Source organism: Olea europaea, chromosome 15 (genome assembly GCF_002742605.1).
Source record: "Olea europaea var. sylvestris chromosome 15, O_europaea_v1, whole genome shotgun sequence".
NCBI lineage: Eukaryota > Viridiplantae > Streptophyta > Magnoliopsida > Lamiales > Oleaceae > Olea > Olea europaea.
Genome location: NC_036251.1, coordinates 19,165,923 through 19,183,675, shown reverse-complemented (window position 1 = coordinate 19,183,675; position 17,753 = coordinate 19,165,923).

Below are 17,753 nucleotides of genomic sequence, written 5' to 3'. Positions count from 1 at the left end.
CTAGCATTTGTATAAATAGACAAATTATCAAGTGGTGGATGTAATCACAAGTTTCTGTTTTATTAGCATGACAATGCATGAAATTTGATATGCTTATAATAAATGTGATTATATAGAATTTATGTTGTATGATTTTGATACTATTTTTGAAGAATTTAATATGCTTAAAGCATAATTCAAATGATATTATTATGAAGATGAGTAAAAACGCATTGTACTCTTTTTTTCTTGACCAAAATTTTGTCCCATTGGATTTTTCTGACAATGTTTTTAATAAGACAACTTTTATAACATGTTTAGAAGAATAAATGTATTATTTTTTCTTCATTATGATTTTTTCCAAGTGACTTTTCTTAATAAATTTTTAACGAGGCATATTCTTTGTTTAATGAATTTCCATAATATACAAGATTTTTACCTTCAAAATAATGCTTTTATGAAGCTCCTGAATCTTGAAAAAATCAACAAGAGCATTTTTTTAATCTTTATGTTACTACAGTTAATAATGTTTTGTCTCACTAGATTTTCTTGAAAAATATTGATGTACAAGATATTAATATTGAAGACACTGATGTACAAGATATGAATTGCTTGAAACAAGAATTGAAACCAGGAAGAGTAGCAGTACTCTTTTTCCTTCGATCAACTTTTGTCTCATTGGATTTTCTTGACAAGATTTTAACAAGACAACATTTTATTGCTCCAAATTATTTAGACTCTTTTTTTTTTTTCATTTGTTGGCATTTTTGTCCAATTAAATTTTTTGCCAAATAATATTTTAATGAGATAGTTATTATGCAAATAGTCATTCCAGAGGAAGTATGTAAATATAGTGGTATTTATAAATGAATTTTATTCCCCTACAACCCTAGTAATTATGAATGTTGTATCTCTTGTAGTCCTAATTCTTTCTTATAAATATGGGGTTTTGATTCTTAATAAAACGCACAAATTTATTTACGTCTCACAATTTTTCTCCCATTTCTCTCTAGTTTATAAAAGTATTCTCTCTCTTTTTTTTTTCTTTTTTTTTTGAGAGTTTATTGCAGGGTTTTTGATTATTATAGATAGGTATACTTGATCTAGTTATTTTGAGTAATACTTTTTGTAACGCGCCCTTTCCCATCTGCACTTATAGGAGAGTGTAAGGCAACATTTACATTATCCTATAAATTTATGTTGCATTTTAAATCATTGGACAAAGTAGCATTAACCCAACAGTCACATGGACTTACATATAGCATTATTCAATATTTACTTAATTTGTGAAATTGATTTGGAAATAATTAAATTAGTAAAATAAATTATATGCTAAAATATAGAAAAAGCCAACAACTTTTAATGGGGATGTTATTTTCCAATTATAATTTAAATGTCAATATGTTTGAATTTTCTTAAATGAGGTAGCTAGAGGCCCATCTCTCTCTCTCTCTCTCTTATATTTTTTTTATTTGGAGTAACATAGACTATCTTAAAGTCGTACTAACCTCTTTTATGGATACTAGTGAAGTGAGCGTGTATTGCACGTTGGATGGTTAATATTAAAAATAAGTATATGTAAATTTTCGATAAATTCATGTGTAAACATGAAAGATATTCATAAGTTGGTTTATTAAAAAAAAGAGTCTATAATAAATATAAGAAACATTAATTTAAGCAATGGTAAATATTAGGTGAGTAGAAAACTGTGATTCCATAAAATCTATTGCTGACGCGAAAGAGAGAATTCTACATACATCCAGTTTACAATTCCTTTATAAACTTTCGTTTCTTCAAACTAATGAAAAACTTGGATGAATGTTGAAAGAGTCCAACTCGACTCATCAAAGAAACAAGCTGATTTAATAGATCTGATGGCGCCTGATACATAAAGAAACCTCATTAGGAATTATACCATAAGCACGAGCAACTAAATTACAAAAACTTAGTCAAAAGCAAAATCAAGGCAAGGAAGACAGAGAAATTAAATGTGCTTAGATTCCCAGTGATGATGATGTCCATCTTTTCTATAGTCAACCAGAACTAACTATACCTTCCATTGAATAAATTATTCATTTGAATTTGATAATATTCAAACAAATCAACCGGATCTAATACATACATCATACACAACTTCTACGATTGATTTTTACGGAACAACATTATACTAGTTAGGAAGATTGTTCCTTAGAGTTTAAAATGATTGCTCAAGAAATGCACACGGATGCCTGTACAGAGAATGGTTTGTTGCGACATATTTTGTCATTTAAATCTAAATTACCTGGTTTAAAGAGTTAATTGATTCTTCAATCACATCTCTAATATGTTATCATCAAACTATCCAAACTTGGCAAGTCGACCATCAAAGAAAATATATCATATTGATTAAGTATATAATATTTTGAGTTACAATCTTTATAAATTAAATATTTATTTAAAAATATAGTAACTCGAAATCAACTATTAAATTAAAATTACAGAAAAATAAAGTAATTTATGCTGTCAAAATCATTATTGCATAGTTCACAATGTTAACTAACAATATATAAAATGTTGCTCTTGTTCCAATGTTCTATTAACTTTAAATTACAAATAATATATCTATATAATTATTGTTTTGAATTGATCGCAAAATTATGACAATAATGAAATAAACAAGTACACCAAAATTTATGTGGAAACTCAAGATGGAAAAAACCATAGGCAGAAGAAGATAAATCCACTATAATCAATATTAATTGTGTTTACGACAAGATCTCAATACTTTCAACTAAAATCTAAAATTCTTAAGATATTGTATGAATGTTATGGGAACAATACAAGTTTTGACTTGTGTGTGATGAATATGAGCCAAAAATGCATTAAAACACGAAAATCGAAAAATCTTGTGAGTAACAATCCCCGTCACTCGAGGGCAATGAGGGCGATTGGCCGGCGAATAGTCTCTGTTAAAAATATATTGGCAGCCGCTCGAGCAGTCAACTAGCGGCAAACTAGCAAAAATGCGGCAACTTTTCTTTCCAATCCATAACTTTAATCTCTTCAAGACCACTTCAACCAATCTCCAATTGCCACTAGAATTTGGGTCAAATTACAACAAATGTCCACCGCGAATTAAATTTCAATACAAAGAATTCCAAAAACACATATCCAAAATAAACACCACCCATCCTCTTCCAAATAAGTCCCAACTGACTAAATCAATGACAAACACCAACCAAATTCAAGCAATACTCAAACTTAGTGATGAGAAGTGGTTTTATTATCATGTCAGCAAGATTATCCTTAGTATGAACCTTGCTCACTACAATATCACCATGAGCAATCACACTACACAAATAATGATACCTCATATCAATGTGCTTAGTTATCTCATAAAACATCTGATCCTTAGTTGGAAAAATAACACTCTGACTATTACAATATACTGTAAAAATCTGCAAGTATTTACTAATTTCACTAATCAATCCTCTTAATCACATAGCCTCCTTACATGCCCTTATAATGGCCATGTACTCTGCTTCTGTTGTAGATGAAGCTACTTTATTTTGCAAAGTAGCTTTCCAGCTGATAACATAGCTTCCAAGGGTAAACATATACCCTATACATGATCTCCTCTTATTAAGATCCTCTGCATAATTTAAATCCACATATTCAATGACTCCATTTGTATTTCTACCAAAATGTAAGTAAGCATCAGTATAGTCCTTCAAGTATCTGAATATCCGCTTCATTGCTTTCCAATGTTTCTTATCAGGATTTGCCATGTACCTACTAACTACATTGATCACATGTGCCAAATTTGGTTTTATACAAACCATAGTATACATAAGCAAACCAACTGCAATGGAATTAGGAACATGAGACATATAATCAATGTCTTCATTTGATTGATGATTCAATTAGATGATAATTTGAAGTGGGTAGATAAGAGAGTACTGACAGCTTTATCATTTAACATATTGAACCTTTGAAGCACATTCTCAAGGTACCCCTTTTGACTCATATAAAATCTGTCAGCCTATCCATCCCTCAAAATTTTCATACCAAGAATTTTTTTTGTTGTTCCTAATCTTTCATCTCAAACTCCTTACTAAGTTGAGAGTTCACCTTTCTGACCCATGCTTTGTCATTGGCTGCAATGAGCATATCATTAACATATAATAGAAAAATATGTGACCGATTCACCATCTTCCTTTCTGTAGTACACATAACAATCATAATTACTTTTGATGAAACTATGAGTAGTCATTAATGAATCAAACATTTTATACCACTACCTTGGTGACTGTTTTAATCCTTACAAGGACTTTTTCAACAACCACACATAATCTTCATTTCCAGAAACTATGAAACCCTTTACCTGTTGCATGTAAATGTTCTCCTCAATTTCTCCATGCAATAATGCTATCTTGACAACCATCTACCTCAAGCTTCAAATCATTAGTTGTCACTATCTTAAGTAAAGCTCGAATTGAAATATACTTTACAACCAGTAAGAACACATCAGTGAAGTCAACACCTAAAATCTGACTGTAGCCATTTACTACCAATCTGGCCTTATACATTATATCTCAACCCCTGATGTCTCTTCATTTCTTTTGAGCACCTACTTGCAGTGAACAACTCTTTTGTCCTTAGGCAGCTTCACCAAGTCCTAAGTACTGTTTTTAATCAATGACTCCATTTCCTCTTACATAGCAATCAACTATCTACTAGAGGTCTAATCTATCAACGAGGTCCTTTGCAATTGAATACTGTGGTGTTACTAGTGTTGTTGGCAAAGTAGTTAAAGTATTACTGTTTGATAGTAGCCTGAATACTGTGGTGTTCTATAATAGCCTGTATTGAAACCTCTAATTGTTCACCTGGACTAATTTTCAACTCCACCTGAATTGAATGATTTTGTTTCTCATTTTTACAGAATCCCATAAGGTAAATCATAAACCATAGCAAGTTCATCAAATACTACATCTTTAACTACTACCACTTTTCTTATCTCAGGACACCACAATCCACAATATATATACCTTCAAACCTGATTTATACCCAAGGAAGACATACTTTCTAGACTAGGCTCCAACTTTCCATTATCTACATGAGTATAAGCAGGACACCAAAAAGTCTTCAAATCAGAATAACAAGATGGTTTACCAGACCATAACTCTTCTAGTATCTTTTTCTCAATGGCAGTTAAAGGTGAGTGATTAATCAGAAAAAAGTTGTGGTAATAGTAGTTTAAACCCAAAACGTCTTACGCAACCTAGAATTTGAAAGCATACAACGAACCTTTTTGTATCAAAGTTTCATTCATCCATTCTACTACACCATTCTGTTGAAGAGTTTCGGACATTGTCAAGCATCTCAAGATGCCTTCAACCTTACATAAGCTATTGTATTCATCTGAACAAAACTCCAACTCATTATCGTCCGTAGAAATTTAACATGCTTTTCGATCTACTTTTCTATCATTATTTTCCACTCATTGAAGGTCCCAAACACATCACTCTTCTATTTCAAAAAGAATACCCAAATTTTCATGGAGAAATCATCAATTACTGTTAACAAATAATGAACACCTACTCTTGAAGATATCATGGCAAGTCCTCAAAGATCTGAATGGATACATTACAAGTGTTCCCTTCATGTTGTTCGTCCTGTAGCGAATCTGACTCTATCTGTTTCCCAAACACACTGCTTACAAAACTTAATTTTACTGGGATCTGCCTATCAAAAAGTCCACTCATATTCAATTTTATCATACCATTCTCACTCATATGCCCAAGTCGCATATTCTAAAGTTTAGTAACTTCCTCATAGTCAAAGAAGAAGTAGAGACTGCTACACTCATGTAACTGTGGAACCCTACAAAATATATAATTGTGTAAAGTTTTTTTGTCCCTTCATGACAACAAGAACGTCCTGACTCACCTTCAAAACTCCATATTCACCATTGTATTTAGGATAGTTTGAATCAAGTGGACTCAACATTATGAGATTTTGCTTCAATTTTGGAATGTGCCTGATATCTATAAGTATTTTGATAACACCATCAAATATTTTAATTCTAACTGCATATCTCGAAATTCTTTCATATGTTGTAAACCAGTCTCTATTGGGACACATATGAAAAGTACAGATGGAGTAACCCATTCCTCATAAGGTTTGGAATCCATATCAAAAATCATAAAAAGCTCTCATTCGCTTTGCCCATCTTCCATAACATTAGACTCTACTGTGTTTTACAGGTTGCTTTCCTCTTTCAGTAGTACCAGTAACTTTATTATTGTTTTTCAAAGATTAACGACCATCTTTGATACATCCCTTTTTCCTACAGTAATGGCATATTTTTTCTTCATGTCTGGATTTTATTTACCCATCATATGCTACCAAGATTCCTATCCTAATTTCTCCTACGAAAAGCTAGGCCTTCGGCCTAACTCTCAGATCCTTCAGCAAGATGCATAATCTTCTCCTTCGATAGTAAAGTATCATAGACCTCTTCTATGGTGAGAGTTTTCCAGCTACAAAGAATAGTATCTTTAAAAGTCACATATGATGGTAGTTGACATTAAGACCAAGTCTTCCTCATCATTTTTAACCTCCAATGTCTCCAAATCGACCGTGATTTCTTTGAACATAGTTAAGTGATAATCCAATTACGCTTCTTCGGACATCCGATTTGAAGTATACCTTGTTGGTCAAGCTCTTTGTCATACAAAGTTGTTCCAACTTCAATTACAACGCAGCGGCACTTTTCTCTTTTAGAATATTATGAAGAATTTTATTTGATAGATGTAGATGAATTTAGGATTGGGCTTTCCAATCCCTACGCTACTATTCATCCTGAATCTAGGTTGAAGGCATCTTATTAAAAGCAAGCAAGGCTTCCCCCAAATCCATTTGCGTGGGAACTGCTCCCTTCTTTACTTGCCATAAACTAAATTTCGTGTTAAGATCCAATAATAGAATATCATATTACATCATTACCATCCGAAATAATCAATCTTGCCATGATACCACTTGTTATGAATTGATCGGAAGATTATGATAGTAATAAAATAAACAAAAACAAAATAAGAACACGAAGAATTATGTGGAAATCCAAGATGGGAAAAACCACAAGCAGAGGAGGAAAAGTCTACTACAATTAATAGTAATTGTGTTTACACCAAGATCTCCATACTCTCAACTAAGATCTAAAATTCTCAAGATATTTTATGTATGTTATGGGAACAATACAAGCCATGACTTATATATAAAATTCGAGAAGTCAAGTTATATATGAATAGGAGTCCAAAATGCGTTAAAATATGAAAATCGAAAAAACCTGTCACTCCAGCAACAAGCAGACGAAAAGTCTCTATTGAAAATATGTTGATGCCGATCGAGGGGCTTGCATCTAGCGAAAATGTGACAACTTTTCTTTTCGGTCCATAACTTTTATCTCTTCGAGAACACTTCAACCAAAACTCCAATACCCACTAGAATTTGAGTCAAATTACAACAATTATGATAATTCTCTAATAACTTCTAAAATATATTATCTTTTTATTGTGTAATTTTGTGTTACTCATATGATTGTTTAAGATTTGATAATTTTGATTTCTCTTAGTTTCATAGAATTACTAATTAATTTAACTTAGTAATTATTGTTATTAAGAATTATACATTTCTTGGAAGACGAAATTGTTAGTTAAATTTGCACTACTATTGTAATGTTTGTGAAGAATATTAGATAAATATTAGATAAACAAGTCTAAAATAGATTAATCTATTACTTTAGGTTTTATTTTCAACAATGTAAATACATATTAGAAGTTATTTAGAATAATAAAAGAAATACAGACGAACACAATTTGAGATTAAGAGACGGTTTAAATACACTATATTTTTGGTTTTAAAGGGACAATGCTTAAAAATAAACTCTAAGATACTATCTATTTTAACATTTTAAAATAGTGTGGAAAGTCAAATCAACTCTCTATTCTTACTTTATTGTTATTGAATTTAATAAGCCACAAATTTCAATATTGAACTCCTCAAATTATTCAAATCATATTTAAATTAATTGACAAATAACAAAAGGAAATATATGTTAAATAAAAGATGAGAAGGAATTGTTGACCTCGATTTTTATAAGGGTGACGTGGCCAACAAATTATAACTTTTTCTACGTCCACATAAGTTTATGCAATGTACACTGAAGCAAATCGTTAGGACTTATAACAAAACTCCACTGGTGCGGGAGGTGGTCACAGACACTTCGATGGTCAATTCAATACGATAGAGTATATATGTGCGAGGACAAGTGATAATTAATATATAAGTGGCTTGAAAGTGGGTGCTTTATAGAGAGTAACAGTGAATATTATAGTTTGAAAGTTTAAACTTATATTATTCCTGCAATGATACAGGGTTTGAGCTTTTATAGTAGAGAGTAACAAATATGAGCTATCGTGTGTGTGTGTGTAAGACTCGACTTGACTTGTTTGATTGAGTGGAGTCACCAACTTAGTAAGTTGTCAAATCATCCACCTGCAACAAGATTATGTTAAGATTCTCTATCAGATCTGTTGATTGCTTCAGCCTTCAGTTAAGGTGGTTTGACCATCTCATGGATTCAAATATTCAATGGCTCGACACTCATTGATTCGGCCAAGTTCTCATCTTCCTCTTACGTCCTGCTACATGGTTTAATGAGCTTCTACAAGAGACGTAACATGAATGAATAAATGTTTCTTGAAAAATATATCTGCGGATGCAAAATAAAGAAAACAAATGGATAAATATGGTCAAACCTACAAGACAAAAGCAAAATTTTGATTTTTGGCCGATTAGTGCAGGAAACATGGAAAAGATATTGGATTCACCTCAATTGACATTCATTGTAATAAAATTGTCAATAAGGAAAGTGGGATCTTTTTGATTTTTTCACTAAGAAGGTAATTATTGTTAAAAGGATCGTTAATTGCGATAAAATGATCATATTCCCCATTGAACATTATCCACTGGGATTGTTGAGACCCCAAGAAAATGGCTTTGGATCATACTCACTAGAAAGATATGGTATACTTACTATGCACAATGAATTGTAAAACTTTCTTCAAAGTTGAATACTAAAAAATTATGTAAGGACTAGAGTAACATTTAGAAAAGAATTTATTGGTTGGAAACTTGTTAAAAAATAAAAAAAATAAAAATAAATTAATTAATATATAGAAAGAATTATTTGTACATGATGTCGATAGGTTCCCATCATGATAAACAGTCGAAGAACCATCGGTGATTACCTATACCATTATTGATAACATTGTCGTTTGCTGACGAAAGTGCATGAGAGTTCATCGATAGTTTCAATGTCGTTGATTCTGTTTGAATCACCAACAAAATATTGATTTTAGAATTTCCTAAAGACCGAAAGTCAATGATCACCACAAAATTTCCATTAGGGATTGTTTACTCTATTTTTTTTTATTTTTTATTTTTTTGGCTCAAAAGGCCATTTCAACGACTTTTGCTTGAGCCTCCAAATTACTCAAGCTATATCTGACGATAACAAACTATTAAGGCCATTTTATTGGGAAATGGTAGATGTCATCTTGATTAATAAGTGTATCACCCATTGTGAGGCGATTCATACTCAATTTCGATATCACGTGTTTTGCATGAAGTTGTCGTGGCTTTGTATCTAACAAAGTTGAATGTTGTCAGTTATTATATTGCATGACTATCACGAAATGTTGTAACAATACTAAACATTATCAACATTAGTAATTTATCTAAGATAGCACCAACAACAAAGTGAGTACTTTTCTATTGCCTTCTATTGTCCAAGTTATGTTACATCACTGTCACTAAATGTGACGATATACAAACAATTAGGCTCATGTTTGTCTTCCTTTAAAATAAAACTCTTTAATTCTTATACTCATTTTCAACCACATATTTACTTAATAAACTCTTTTGTACGTAAATACAAAAAATTTTCATAATTTTTATCTACATATTCTCTCCAAAAAATGACTATTCAAAACTTATTATTGTTATTATTATTAAATAATGGCCATTAAATAGGGATGCGTTTGAAGAAACACAACTACATTTAAGAATTAAGAGCAATTACATTCTATTCAAGTACATGCATAAATTATTGTAACTATGGGTACAATGCTATGAGTTGATAAACTCAAGGGATTGTGTGTGACACTCTTGATGTCAAGCATAGATTAGCCCTTGTTTGGCTTCCATTTCCTAAACATCTATTTTTTCAAAATTCATTTTCAACCACACGTTTTATGATACCAACAACTTTTATCAACTTTTCAATCACATATTTTACCAACTTTGATCAAAATCGACTAAAAATCTGAGTTCTATCTTGTAACTTAGTCAAGTGAATGATCTAGAAGTTCAATGTAATGTTGGATAATAGTTGATACAATCAATATAATAATTAGGCAAGAGTAAAAATTATGTAATGTCACAAATATAGAGATCTGGAACTAGAGAGATAGAGTAGAAGAGAAATGAGTTTTTTGATAGTGGTGGCATGGACGAGCTTGGAAACTTGTTAAAAAAAAAATACAGAAAGAATAATTTCTAATTGATGTTTACAGCCTTCCATCACGATAAACAATCGAAAGAACCATTGCTAATTACCCATACCAGTATTGATAACATTGTCGTTTGCTGATGAAAAGGCGGTTCGGCCCTTGTTGGCACGAGCTCGGCTCATGGCTTGTCTATCAAGAGCGAGCTTGGTAACTTGTTAAAAAATTAAAAATATATGTATAGAAAGAATAATTTCTACTTGATGTCGACAACTTCCCGTCGTGATAAACAGTTAAAGAACCATTGGTGATTTCCTATACCATTATCGATAACATCTTATTTGCTGACGAAAGGGCACAAGTGTTCATCAATAGTTTCACTGTGGGTGATTCTGTTTGAATCATCAACAAATATTGATTTAAGAACTGCCTAAAGTGCTAAAGTCGATGATCACCACAAATTTTTCATTAGGACTATTTACTCTTTCAATTTTTTTTGGTTGTTTTCAAAAAGGCCATTTCATCGACTTTCCCTTGAGCCTCCGAATTACTCAAGCCATCTTTGATGATAACACACGATTAAGGCCCTTTTATCAAGAAATGGTCGATGTTATCTTGATTAATAAGCGCGCCACTCATTGTTAGGTGGCTCATACATAATTTCGATATCACATGCATTTTTCATAAAGTTTCATGGCTTTGTATCTATCAAAGTTGAATTCTATCAGTTATTATGTTGCATGACAATCATGATATGCTGTAACAATACTAAACATTATCAACATTAACAATTTATATCAGATAGCACCAACTACAAAGTGAGTACTTCTCTATTAGCCTTCTATTGTCTAATGTTATGTTACATCACTGTCATTAAGTGTAACAATATACGAACAATTAAGTTCCTGTTTGTCTTCCTATAAAATAAAACTCTTTAATTATCATACTCACTTTCAGCCACACATTTACACAATAAGATATTGTGCACCTAATCATAAATTTTTTCTGTATCTTTTACCCACATACTCCAAAAAATCACTACTCAACTTTTTTTTTTTTTTTTTCAAAATAATTGCCATCAAATAAGGGTTGCGTTCGAAGAAACACAACTACATTTTTGAATTAACAGCAATTACATTCTATTCAAGTACTTGAATAAATTATTGTAATTGTGGGTACAATGCTATGAGTTGATAAGTTCAAGGGATTTTGTGACACTCTTGATGTTCAACACAGTTTAGCCCTTGTTTGGCTTCCATTTCTTAAACATTTTTTTTTATTCATTTTCAACAACACATTTTATGATACAAATAATTTTTATTAACTTTTCTATCATATATTTTACCATCTCTTATCAAAAACAACTAAAGATCCGAGTTTTAACTTGTAACATAGTCAAGTTACTGATCTAGAAGTGCAATTTAATGTTGTATAATAGTAGATACAATCAATATAATTATTAAGCTAGAGTAAAAATTATGTAATGTCACGAATAAAGAGATCTACGACTAGAGAGATCAAGTTGAAGAGAAATTAGTTTTTGGTAGTGGTGGCATAGGCAGAGTTGGCTCTGTCCTCATTACATGTGCTCGGCTCATGACTCATTTGTCAAGGGCGAGCTTGGCCCTCAAGCTCATGGCTCGTGGGATGAATCGAGCTTCGCCCACAAGCCATTTTTTTAAACCTTCCCCTTTTAGTCCGGGCTTGAGATCGACTACTCATTTTCGAGTAGTGCAGAGTTAAAATTGTTCAAGAACAACTTGTCAATTGTACGTTCTATTTTCAACATCAATTTATTTTTTTAAAGAAATAAAATTTAAAAATCTGAAAAATTAGAAAACTTGAGATGTTTTCATTTTTCAGATTTCAATTTGGGATGATTGAGTAAATTTTTTTAGTTGTGCGAGCATTTTCTCTACGACGTCTGTGTTTTTCTATCTAAATGTAATCAATTTGATTGCAAGGAGATGAAACAGTTAAACACAGACGTATTAAGAAAAAGACTCGAAAAACAAAAAATTTTGACCCAATCATTTACTATTTTGTAATTGAGATTTGAAATTTTAAAATTAAATTTGAAAACCCTCCTTTTATCTAGGCATGGAATCGGCTACTTTCGAGTAGCCGGAGTTAAAATTGTATACGAATAACTTGTTACAAATATATTATTGTATGAAAAAATCAGTGTTTTATTAAGTTGAAGGTATCATCGATGAAGTGATTTGCCAAATGCCCCAACCCTAAATACATGAAATCATAGTGAGAACCACGACTATTTAAGTTCGTTAACACGAAGAGAAATCATTCAACCAATATGATTCAAAGTTATGTTTAGTTATTGATTTCGTTTCCTTAAAAAAACCTTCAAGAAATTATTATTTTTTTCCTTTAAAGTTTTTGAAGAAGCGAAATCAATAACTAAATGTATTTTGAATCATATCAGTTGAATTATTCCTCTTTCATTTGACGTGTTAACATACTTAAATAACTTTGGTTCCTACTATAATTTCATGTGTTTGGCAGAATACTTATTGATGATATTTAGAAAACTCGAGGAACGGATTGTGATTTGTGTGTGTAATTGTAATATAACTGTGGAAAGTAGAAAATTTGTATACTACTGTAAATAAGTAAATTATTGTAGGGTAAGTAATGAAGGAATTATAGAAATTAGAATGGTAAAGAGTATAGAAGAGAGATTGTAGAATTTATTTTGAGAAAAAAGGTTTAGAATTAGGGGTATTTATTCAAAAAAAGTGATTGTTTGGTCACTATATTATGGCGAGCCTTGGCTTGTGGCTCATAGATTTTTTTCCACGAACTTAGCTTGTCGAGCATAGGCTTGTCTCAAGCCCGAGTCGCCCATTGGTCAAGCTTTTTCGAGCCAACGAGCTATTCGGATCGATTACCACACTACCATTGAGTCCATAAATTGATTACAGCTACTTAGATTGTCATCACATGAGAAAAAAAAGGTATACTCTCAGTTAGGGATATCAACGAGTAGGGCCGAACTAGCCGCGAGCTTTGCTTGATAAAAAAAAGCTCGAGCATTTTTAGTTTGAGTAGAGTCGAGTCAAGACAAAGTCCAACCAAGACTTGGAGGTTGACTTGGGCTTCATAGAGATGAGCAAGCTCACGAATTTTTTTTTTTTTTTTTTAATTCATGAAATATTCATATAAAGAAGTCAAATAAGTTCTTCTCGACTAAAATAAAAAATATTCATATAGATACTAAAATATATGAATTAGAGTAAAATTTTCAGGAATATAAATATCTTGATATTCACTTATAGAATTTAAAATATTAGAATAGAAAATGTCTTTTACATTTTAATATAACAAGATAACATATAATATTATATTAACTCATATATAATAAAATAAAAAATTTATATCAATAAAATATAATGAAAATACTAATGAATATGATAATAAATTATAAATATAGATAGTTGTAGCATAATTACAAATATTAATTATGTAAGCATATTTATATATAAGTTATACTTTATTGATTTAAATCTTAAATTAAATATTAATAATAGCAAAAAAATTGTAGGTTGGCAAGGAGCATGACCGAGCCTGTGACACGAGTCATTTTGGGCTAGCTCGATGAGCCACAGGGGCCAAACTAGGTCTGAGCCAAGTTTTGAAATTTGGGCTTTGCCCGAGCCCTGAGTAGAATCGGGTTAAGTTTTTTCTGGGTCGAGCTATTGGCTGTCTGAGTTGATAGACTTATTAGCCATCCCTACTTTGAACTCTCGTTCACTTTCCAGACAATTAAACATGAAATATCAAAAGTAACATCATCAACCCATAAAAATGGAAGAAATTTGAATAATGCTCCTCGTACAGAAGTTGCCTCACAGAAAACATAAAAAAATTTAAAATTTCCTTGATGTGGCACAAAAAGCACATTAAATATTGTTCCAAACAATTGAAATCTGGTCAATGTCCAAAAGTAGAAACAAAAGGTAAAGGAAGCCAGACCACTCCACCAGCTAAATTTCTCCCGCCCATTCCGGTGAGTTTTTCTCGTCTCTTTCCAAATTTTCTCGTCTCACCCATTTGTACACACTGATGGTAGCTGCTCCCCCATAGAACTAGACTGTGAAGATGGTGATGTCTGATTCCGATGATGGTGAAAACCTGTCTTCACCAACTTCGAAAAACCCCCCAAGTGAGCGGCAGCCTTTTTTGTTGGTTCAAATCTTGTTTCGTAAACTCGTAATATGCTTGAATTGGATTTTCGAACATAGCTTTATATTGCAATTTAGACATTCGAAATAGAAAAAGAAGAAAATATTGGGGCCTTTGAAGCATTTTTTCCCTTTTCTACTGCAATTTTTTCCTTTTCAACAGACTTGAGCATTTTTTTTCCAATCCAATTCAATTTTGTATTATATTGTCAAAATGAGGGATTAACGCATTTGGTATGGTTTCTGATTAAGGAGCAAATTCATTATGGACATTACGGTATGATGAATATATTATTTTTTATGCAACCGAAATAAGATGCTTTTAGGTCCAGCCAAAGAGATGACTTTTATATTACATTTCAATTGCTTATTTGACCAAAATTCATTTATGTTTTGCTCAACCTTTGCCACTTATTTTGTTGCAGTACGAGGTTCAATGGAAGAAGTATGCGATGAATTTTTGGTAGTGAGAGGTGTTGACGAGAATGTTGTGGGCAATGTGATACTAGTGGAGAAGGAAACGGTAGGAAAAGATGGTTGGATAGTGCCTGAGGTGACGTAGGTGAGTATGATGTTCAACAATGAAAAAGAATTATGGGATTTCTACAAAGGATATGCATATTGTTTAGGTTTTCTAGTTAGAAGAAGGAATTCAAAACGCTACGCAGTCGGTTCTAGTGTAAAGCCATCGACAACAGCCATAGGAGCAGGCCCGGCCCTGAGGCCAGGCGGCTGAGGCCTGCGCCTCAGGCCCAAAATCCAAGGGGGCCTCATTTTGTTGGCCCACTTTTTCTTTTTTTTTTTTTTTTTTTTTTTTTTTTGGTGTATGGCAGCCCAGACCCCAATTAGCCCAAAACTCTCAACCTCAACCCAGTAGCCCACTCGAAACCACTAAACCCGATCCACTATCCACATCCAATTTCTCCCCAAATGTCAATTGATTTCCATTTTCCCCCAAATCGGCATTTAGCAAACCGGCAAACCGCAAACGCCTCTCGTCGCCAGTGAGCCCTCCCTTCTCCGTCTGAACTCTGAAGTGCCAATGTGCGGCTATGCCATCTCCGAGTCTCTCTCGCTCGACACTTCGAGGCCCTCGACAGTTTACTCGACATCTCGTTGACTCCTTCTTCCGCTTCCAAGTTCAACCCTAGGTATCTCTAATCTCTCTCTCGGACTCTCTCGGCTCTCACAATACAAATGTATACACTATACATATATACTGAATTACTGATATAGTCTACGCCTCGACAGCTCGACTGGAGTCACTGGACATCTCTTTCCGCTTCCAAGTTCAACCCTGTTACCGTAGCCCTAGCTATTGACAGGCGACAGCATTGACATTCTGAAGGCCGAGCAAGCTTCGCTCGATCTCTGGCTCACCATCCATCGCCGTATGTTCATTACTTCATTTATACATTTGTGCGTGCCTGTGTAACTGTGTGTATAGGTGTTCATTTGCAATTACAGTTTTACACCCACTCACATAATCACATTGTCTCGCAATCTCACAATTCACATACGTGAGAATTTGTGTATTACTTAGTTTTAATTTAACCTCTACATTGTTTGATCCTCATTGAATGAAAAATATCCTGTGTTATTCCCACCGTCTTCTCTAGCAAATTCGTTTTTTCGTTTTTGAAATGAATTCGCTGTATGGGTAATTGGGTATATATAGAGAAAAGTTTTCACTACCAATACATTACACATGAAAGCACAATGAGTAAAGAATGGAACGAAAGTATTAAAGAACATAACTTGCTTAGAATAAAATTTTGACGTTGGATGCCCTTTACAAGAATAAATCAGGAAGCTCACACAAGTGAAAAATATTACTTTAAATAGTTTTGAAAGTATCTAGATACTCCCCTGGTCCATTTAGACACTTGTGTGAAACTAAGACGATGTTAGACAAACTTCAAAAATCTACTTATAAGTTTGAGAAAAAAATATGTCATTTTGTTAGTCAATGTATTTCTCAATTTACTGCCAAAATAAATGACTTTATTATGTACACGAAAGAAATAATGTTTATTTGGTTGGGAGTAATTATGGATATATGGCATTGTTATCTTTTAAAACCATTTTATTTGGCCACATTCCATATAGTTTATTTGACAAAATTTTCTTTAAAGATTAACTTCTTTTTTAATAATGGCTTGATATATGCAAATTCTACAACGTTTTGATATTTATCAAAATCTAACATCAAAAACTTTGGCAATTGCCAATTTTTCCTATTTGATACAATATCAGTACATTAATCTATTTAGTGATGTGAATGAACATCGTCCATAACTTATACATTTCGATACTAGTCGTCCAGAGTTTGATTCAAATATACTAGCTTTAAGCAATTGTAAATTGTATTTCACGTACCTATTTAATTTTATATTTCAAGTGTTGGTTTGGGGAACATTTACCATAAGCAATTTGATAGATCAAGAGTGTCATCCTTAAAATTTGTTGAAGATATTTTTTAAATATATAATCCTTTCAATCGTTCAAGCTTTTAGATGCGATTGTTTGACAAAGTATTTTTTAAATATATAATCCTTTCAATCGTTCAAGCTTTTAGATGCTCATCCGATTGTTTGACAAAGTATATAATCGGATTTCACATTAAAGTATTAAAGCACAATGGGTAATTGGAAATGTTATTTCTCTACAAGTTAAATTTGACAATCTGTGGCTATTTCTCGTAAAAATTTGTCTAGGACAAAATGATCAACGTTGAGTAGATAATATTTTTCATGTCATCTTTTCTGAGATGCATCTAGGATTATTATCTTCATTGTCTTACAATATATTTTTGGGTTCTTTCCAATTATAAATTGAACTGTCCAAACTCGGATGAGCATCTATATCTCAGTGTCTTATTTCTCATCCTCCCTTCTTTCCTGCACTCTCTCATCCTCATCCTTCCTTATTAATGTATTTATCTTACTTAGGGGTGCGTTTGATGTGAAATTAATGTTTCAGGTTCGGGAGTTGTGAGCTTGTGATAGTGGAATTCTTG